The following is a 7,864-nucleotide window of genomic DNA, read 5'->3' as shown; positions in this document are numbered from 1 at the left end:
CATTTGCTACATCAGATGGTACCTTTGGGCCTCCTGTTGTTTGTGCCTTACATTGCTTTAACTCTTTTGAAGCTGGCATTGGCACATATTTTAGCCTTTTGTTTCTGTTGTGGGCTTTATCTTGCGGCTTGACCTCTTTTTATGCTCTTTGGGCTGTGCCTTCCCCCATGACAAGGGTGTGGGCAGGCCTGTTAAGTTGTGCCATAAACACATTCCTTCGGGGTGGTACTGAGGATGAAGCAAGAGGTTAATAGGAACTTCTTCAAATAGTTACAGAGTTTTGTATGGCGGGATGTACACTGTGCTCTTGTATCCTATCCTGCCATACTGGCCCTGCATGCCTCACTTAAGTAAATCTCTCTCCAGTCACTGCTGTGGGTGTGTCTGTCACTCCAGCATTGGGAGGGAGTTAGAGCCTAGCCTTATACATAGGGATTGTCTAACTGTAGACCTTGAAGTGGCTCTGTGCTTGTTGCTCTATGCCCTTGCATTGACACAGAGCAGATGATGGTAGTTTTGTTGAGGTCATGGAAGGTGTTGCTCTCTTTGGCCTTCCATACTACGGATCTCTGTGTAGTTCAAAGTGGTTTTTTTGCACTGCATTACTGCATCATCCTGTTTCCTGAATGACCAGACATTTGTTTGCTTTTCAAGCCACAAAATTCCAACACAAAATGAGAGAGTTCTTGGAGCATAACAAACTAATCTGCATGGAAAAAAATTCAAGTTAACAAGTGAAGGTAGTGATGTAGTTAGTTAGTCAGCCAGTTTAAGACTGTGTGGGCTGGAAGATTCAGGCATTCAAATAAATACTCTTCTACTTTTCTGCTAATCCCTCTCTGTTCCCTCTTGCTTCCCCCCCCCCCCCCCCCGACTTCCCCCTCCTGTGAGCTACTAAACAGTGTAATACTCTACAGGGTATGTCTTTGATCTGAGATATATATCTTAAGTAGGAAGAGTAGCTAAAACAAGGTAACCCATCGCTCCAAAACCATTTGGAGTGATTTCTTTCTTTGACTCTACTCTATTTTCTACCTAAAAATATCCTTTAAAATTTAAGATGATTCTTGCAATGTTTAATGAGATGAGGTAATTGCTGTTCCAAGGGTAAAAGCTCTCTAAAGAATCATATTGCCAAAAGGCTGGCCACTGGCTTTTGATCTTTAAATCTGATCTGCTTTTATAACAAAATATCTACTAAATATAACTTGAGCTGTGTGTATCAGAAAAACATGGCTGCAGGTAAGTGCAACTCCAAAGTGAGTTTAGTCCACAGATGTATGGACATCTATGCTGAGAAATAAGCTGATTTAGTGCATGACAATATTAATTTACTAATCTTTCACTTACAAGGACAACTGTTTGGAAAACAGAGCCTTTTTCAGAGCCATGATATTTAGTATAAAAACATAACCCCTCAGATCCCAAGCAAATAAAAATATTCTCTCATTTATATGTACTGATTCATTTATATGTTAAATACATGTATAAATCATAACAAAAATATTGTTTACCTATTTAAAAGAGTTCTAATAACATAAATTTGCTTTACTACAGAGGGTAGTGCTCAGTCATTCAAGGTATAACTTTGTGTCATTTTGAGAGAGGGACCATCATTGGCTTCGTATTTGTCAGTTCTCTTTCATGCTAGGGACTTCTGAGTCCACAACTGTTTCAAAATCTAACAATTACTTTTGAAAATTAGAATGTGGATTTCTATTAGAAGATACTAAAATTTGTTTTCAATTTTACAAGAAGGGAAGAGAATGCATTGTTGTAAGTTAGTTATAAGTAGCTGTCTGCCTAGAGCTAAATTTTCACTTATGGCTTCTAACTTTTCACTTATTAGCAAGTGAAGTGTCTTGCACTTTCAATAAACATTTCATTTTGTCATTCATCAGGTTCAGTTTCCTTGTTTTCTTTGAAGAGGGAAGGAACATCCATCTCCAGGCAACCCAAAGGATACCTCCATGGACAAATTACTATGAAGCAAGTGAGGGTGTGGATTTATAGCATGTAACCGACTCCACCCAATGGCTTCTCTTTGTGGTATATGTAAGGTCTTTGCCTCCCAACCGTTGAAGTGCAAACTGAATTGTCCTCAGTGGGGCTGGGATTACATGGGCATCCAAGAGAAGTTGCTGCTGTGTACTGTAATTTCACAATCTGTGTTACCTCTTAGCAACTTGTTTGTGTGGTACACACTTGTCATAGCAAAAGGTTGCACGCAAAGAGAAAGGGAGCTTAGAAGGATATTACATGCAACCTAGCACTCAGTATCATCTTCGTAAGAGGCAAAACAAACTTGCATTTGAGTGCAGTGTAGCGTATTTGTTATTGTGGAACTCCCTTGTGGGGTGACACGTCCCTGAGGAGAATTTTAGAAAGAGATTTTAGCCAAATAGTATTTTATACTGACTTTTTACTGAAATATTTTTCTACATGGATTAGAGACATTGAGTTATTCAGTCATTGCAAAATGACAAGGAACGTATTTAATATTATACTTCATGAATTAATGAGAGATTTAGAGAAATCTTCTTCTACAAAGTTCTTCATTAGATTTTAAGAAAGCAAATAACAGTTTTGAGTTATTTTGTATAGATATAAAACTAACTATATGAAGTGGCTTACATATTTTACCTAAGTTTCAAAAGACCCTTGTTTTCTCTGTTTCTTTTTGTCTTATTTTTCTGTTATTCACTCTAATTTGTTGTCACTCAGTTTTTCAATGGTTTCGCTTTGTTTCCTCTTTACATTTGTTTATAACATTTGCCCAATATTGTTTGGTTTGTCAAAGAGGATGGCAAAAATCTAACAAAAGAGATCAAATCTATGTCTATAGTTGCTAGTGCTGAATTATCTGTAACTATGGCTAATTATTAAACCCTGTGCTCGGTGGGTATTGAATTACGTAACTGTATTTGTACATTTAGATTTCCTTTCTCTTTTTTCTCCCTTTCTTCTGGAAAAAAAAAGAAAAATCTCAAAATATTTTCATATTTGTGAATCCATTTTCTTTAAAGCATTGGAACAGCAGTTTTCAGGGAATGGGGTTTTGAAAATGTTTATGCATATAAAAATAACTGTTCTTTGCTTCTAATGGGCTCAAACTGGTTACAAGGCTGCATATATACTGATGAAAACTTAAATTTCTTTTTATACTAAATACCTTTCAAAATCTGACAGTTAAAACTTCATTCACATTTGAAAATGGGACATAGGCTCTGAAAATGTTATTAGATTTTTGCAGGATGCCTTCCCATCAACATTTATCATGTTGAGCCAAACTGCAGAGACTGTTGACAATGGTCGCTCTATCTGGAGAATGTATTTTGGCAAGCCCAGGTTTTCTTTTAGAAAAGTGCACTAATTGGAAGAGTATTTTTAGAAGCGTATTTTTAGATGAAGTATGAAAGGAATCCATTTAAGCTTCCAAACCCTTGGATTAAATTGGCAGAGGACAAGAACAAAATGTGTCTTTTAGTATTTGGAGTTATTTAGAAATATATATAAATCATGACATGATGTGAAGAATAGCACTACCATACTTTTTATATGTAATATACAGCCCATTTTCTCAAGGAGCCTGTAAAAACTACTCCAGTAGTCTTGGAACTGTTCTCACTACAAGAACAGGAGCTGCTGTCTGCTTTTTTTCTGTGTTGCAGTGTTTGCACTGGAGTATGAGAACCACTTCATTGGACTCTGCCATATTTATATTTGCATGAGTGACCATTGTTACCCTGCAATGAATGAAAGGTAACCTGCACCAAAATGAAAGAAATGGAGATTTAGCACATTTTTACTGCAGGATTTGAGCACATAAACAGGAGCCTAGCAGAGAGTATCTAGTGCCTACAAACTCCCTGCCTTTCTTATCTTGCAGTTACCTGTTCTAATTTCCTTAGGCTCAGAAAACTATTTCAATGGGCAAAACTGTATGTAAAGCTTGTGTTACATGCTGGAAACTCCTAGAGATTTCAACTTGATTCCCTTGAAAATCCTTAAAACGCTGTAACAACTGGTGTTTTCACTGGTGACTTAAACTTGTGTTTGATTTTGTCTTTCAGCAGCAAAAATAGGCTGATGCAGCCTAGCAGGTTTTCAGGCTGTGAACAGCTGAAGCAAATTGTAAAATCTCAACATCATTTTGGCATCCCACAAACCGTTTGTGATCGTGCAGTTTGCCCTGCAGACAGCCGGGCAGCCAGGAGTAGTGCAGGAGGAGCTGCAGCAGGAACTCAGTCCAGACCCTGCTGAAATTAGGGACAAGGGAAGTCACTTATTGTCATTAGGTTGAATAAGAAACTCTCCAGGAAGCAGCAGCCACCACAAGATGAGTCCAAAATTCAATTTTCTTTATTTCATTTTCTGTTCTGCAGTTGCCAAAGCTCCTCTTGCTTTAGCAGCTGTTGAAGTGTCTCTTCACTTAACAGCTCTTGAGCAACTTGCATTTTCCCTTTCCTTTCCTTTCAATGGGCCACAGCCCATTATTAAGCAACTTTTAAAATACATAGATACATAGATCTATAATATATACATTCTTCAATGACTGGCATATACACTGATTGAAGGGGAAGAAGGGGCACGTGTCTGTGGGAGGTTTCGGTCTTATTATGGCTTGAGGAAAACAAATTTACCGGATTTCCTTATTGTTTTCTTTCTCTAGAAGTTATGTCTCTCCTCTTCTGATACTTCAGAATTTTTCCTAGCCAATTCACCTTTCTGGTATTCAAAATATTCTCCTGTGCTCAGGAACACACTTGGCACATAGGGGAGGTGACAGAGGAAGGTGCCCAGCAAGACAAGGTGGTGCCTATCCATACAAGATCTGAAATACTGTTTGTGGGCCAATGGAAATGTCCAGAGTAAGGATACTGAATGCTCCTCCCAGCAGTGCAGTGGGAAGCATAGCAGCTGCGCTGTGCTGCTGACCATGTCTCTACCAAGAATCCTAAGACACCCAGCTTTCCCATGCCCAGTGTCAATGCAGTTATAATCTCTTTGCTTCCAAACAGGTTTAAAGGCATCCTTAGCTTCTCAAGATTTTCATAGATTACTGTAAAAAAAAAAGACAGTATTTGTGAAATAACTGAGCAGAATCATTTGGGGCATACATCATCTAGTGTGTGTTACATGGTAACTATGCTGAATGCAGTTCCTTTTTCATTTAGTACCACAGTTATAACTCACATTACTCATTTGGTGTTACACTCCACATTTTCTATGTCCACCAAGTTAAGTTACTATGAGTACAACTTTCATCACTCAACCTACTCCTCCCCCCTGAGATATATTAGCCATGCTGCAAAACAGATCCAGTCAACCAGAAAGAGTTCACTAGCTACCTGACCAACCAAACACAGTGCACCCCTGAGGTCCTTTGTCTTCTGGACATGTAGCTCCCTCTTCCAATACCATTACTATTTATTCCCATTGCGTAGTGTCCTAGAACTCATTTTCTTTGCTATTGTCAAAATCGCCTAACAGAAACACTTCCAGGCAGAGCAAGAAATCTTATCCCTTTTTCTTTTTCTTTCAGAATTTGGAGACTTTTTTTAAATCTCAGCATATCTGTCTGTCCTTGGATGATGATCTCCATGTACCACTGAACATGTGCTCATTATGGTCATTAATATCTAAGTGTGATTTTCATCACGATCATGAAGTGAGGGATGCAATCAACTTCCCAAATAAATAATTAAATTTCTTTAGAGATGTGCAGGACTAATGTTTCCTTGGCTGTCTTAAAGACATTAAAGGAATTCAGATTGTTTGTTTTCTGCTTAACTAAATACCTGAACCTGACAAATCCTATTTTGCTTGTTTGCTCAATGATTGCTAAGTGCAAAGTCCAGATCAGAATTAAACTTTTCAATCTGTTAGAGCTGATATAACGGAGTTCAGTCTTTTGACTACAATGGCAAATAGTTGCAACAGCATAGCTGGAAACAGCATAACTCCTCATACAGTTGGTGTAATGGACCAATAGCACAACTACATGTGTGACTATAATATTTCATCATAACGCTATTTTGCAAGAATGAAAATAATACTTCGGGGGAAAAACCCAAATTATTTTTTCAACCAGTGTGAATAAATCTTCAACTGCAACTTTCCAAAAGAGATGTTGCTTCTTGTAAAGTAAAAAGTGTGCCTTGCTAAGAAGTATGTTCTTTTAAGTCCAAAGTGTGTTCTATTGAGAGGTCAACTCTCAGATATAATCTGCATTCCATGGAGTGTTTTGCTCAAGTTTTTGCCCAGTTGTTTTGTTTCATTTCCCTTTCCAATGAGTTCATTGCCCTGAGACTGGAGATCAAGAGTATTACATATTTTTACAAACCCTGCTTTCAGGAAGGAGTACACTTTTTCCCCTCAATTAATTTATCCATACATATAATTCACATATTTCATCCCTGCACATCAGTTTGTTGGATTTCACTTTTATGATTTCCACTCTCCAAAGTTTTTTAGTTGCAATTTCAGAGTTTTAATCATCAAATGGGTCTATGCACCAGGATCCAATTTACAAAGAGAAATGACCTCTCTGTTCTCTAATTATCAGTAATTTGTCTCCTGGTGCAACATTGCCTAGTGCTTCTATGAAAAAATCCTTTGCATTAAAAGTCAGCAAGGACAAGGACCTTACTATGTTAATACAATTGCTGTGGCTTGTAAATCCTTGCAAAGTTATATAATCAATTACATTTTTGCTTCTTTCTTCATATTGTAACCTCTTCATTGCCCTGGGCTGGTTGTCACTTCATGAGCTAGATTTTCTTTCTTCCTAGAGTATGTTTACTCTGTGCAAAATAGCTGTTTGCAGGGATTTCTAAGGGAGCAAGCAGCATATTGTGAAGACCTCGATTGTCACATTTGAGCTGTAGTGCAGCCAGATCAGCATAATTACCCTGATGTCTAGAGGCCTGCACCTCTCAACATTTCACTGCCTCAGTTGTTTTGCTTTCAGTTCTGGCATTACAAAGTCATCTGTTGCACAACATAGCAGTCTCAAGGGTAAATTCCCCAAGTGGGAAAATTCACATTTCAGCCCTACTTTCTCACAGTTGTTTTCTTAGTTTTCTTTTCCCTTTGATCCCACAGTAAAAAGTCTGCTTTTCATGTTTCAGTCCTACGTGGAAAGCCGTATTTGTTTTGTGAGACACATTTTCTTAACTGCCCTTATCAGCTGGCAATCTCTGAGGTATCACTGCATGTCTAGTAGAAGTAGTTCTGAGAAGTATGATGCTGAAGTCTGGATTAATCTCTGATGTTTCCCTCCTGTGCCCATGTCAAGTGCCAATGGACCAAACAGCTACAAGTACACTGCATGAGCAGTAGTTCAATAGTTCATAACTAAATTCTTACACCTATTTCTGAATTAGATAATTGACCCTCAATGGTATTCAGTTAACTCAACATTTAACCAAACTCTTCAGAATTTCATCTTGTCCCTCACAAAAGAAAGACTCTTATAATAACTGTCATCCTCTTCCTTGATTTCTGTTGTTAGTCCTGACAGAGTAATGCTGTAAACAACACGTTGTCTGCATGTTCTTTAAAAAACAGCTACTGAAGTTTCTTTGATATGAAATTCCTCAAGGTTTATTGAAATTCCTCAAGGTTTATTGCTAGTGTCTGATGTCTGAGTAAACACTTTTTCTTTTCCAAGTGCATGTTTCTAATGTAATTGAAGACTTTGGAATTTCCACCAGTCTGATTATCTGTGCAGGACACAAGACTCTTTAGTTTTGGGGTTTTTTTGAGAAAGCCATTCAGAAAGGAAGTCCAAGCTGGAGAGAGGAAGTAAGAAAAGGGAATCAAGATATTCTTGTTATAATTGTCTATGTGTGGTTTATTA

Source organism: Chamaea fasciata, unplaced genomic scaffold, assembly GCF_029207755.1.
Source record: "Chamaea fasciata isolate MVZ Bird 193981 ecotype frontalis unplaced genomic scaffold, bChaFas1.0.hap1 SCAF_7, whole genome shotgun sequence".
Classification (NCBI taxonomy): domain Eukaryota; kingdom Metazoa; phylum Chordata; class Aves; order Passeriformes; family Sylviidae; genus Chamaea; species Chamaea fasciata.
The sequence above is the reverse complement of the archived record's forward strand: the minus strand, read 5'-3'. Positions refer to the sequence as shown.